The sequence below is a fragment of the Limulus polyphemus genome, unplaced genomic scaffold (genome assembly GCF_000517525.1).
Source record: "Limulus polyphemus unplaced genomic scaffold, Limulus_polyphemus-2.1.2 Scaffold94336, whole genome shotgun sequence".
NCBI lineage: Eukaryota > Metazoa > Arthropoda > Merostomata > Xiphosura > Limulidae > Limulus > Limulus polyphemus.
The window spans coordinates 1-645 of NW_013759932.1; the positions used below are offsets into that span (position 1 = coordinate 1).

General features: G+C 34.7%; 1 non-coding gene across 1 annotated transcript; it reads left to right on the top strand.

The window, feature by feature from the left end:
- Positions 1-271: 271 nt before the first annotated feature.
- Positions 272-344, top strand: Trnaa-agc. Its single transcript has one exon. It is a non-coding gene; the product is annotated as a tRNA-Ala (tRNA).
- The last annotated feature ends 301 nt before the right edge of the window (positions 345-645 follow it).

Here is a 645-nt window from a genome sequence, read left to right on the forward strand (position 1 = left end):
GAGGTCGTTGCTGTCCTAATTTAGGATCTTCTTTTTAATAAATTATTAAAAATGTTAAAAAAGAGAGAAAAAAGAAAGGGGTCCCGAGGAGGATTGTCTAACAGTGTTAGGTGTTTTATACATAATACTAAATCTCATTTAAACTGACTCAGGTAGATAATCCAAAGTCTAACTTGATATGTTATTATAATAATACAACTATAACTGATAAATATTTAGTTTTCTCTTATTTTATAACTTAAAAGGATTTAATTACATAAATTATAACACAGGGGGCGTAGCTCAGATGGTAGAGCGCTCGCTTAGCATGCGAGAGGTACCGGGATCGATACCCGGCGCCTCCAGACTCCGTTTTTTTTTCCTTAATATACTTCATACAAGTCGTTGTTACATTTCTAACTTCAGATATCATTTTATATTATTATAAGTTTAATAGTGCTTCATTATTACACAAAACGTTTTCACTTTTGGATTTCAGCTTCAGATAGCGGATGCATTCGAATTTACTAACACGAATGACTACAGTATGTCATGTGTACTTGTGTATTCGTGTTTACTTGCTCCTCTTTGGTGGATCAACGGAAGCTCTGAGGACTTTTAACTTAAAAATCGGGCTTCGATACTCGCGGTGAGAACGGCAAGCAA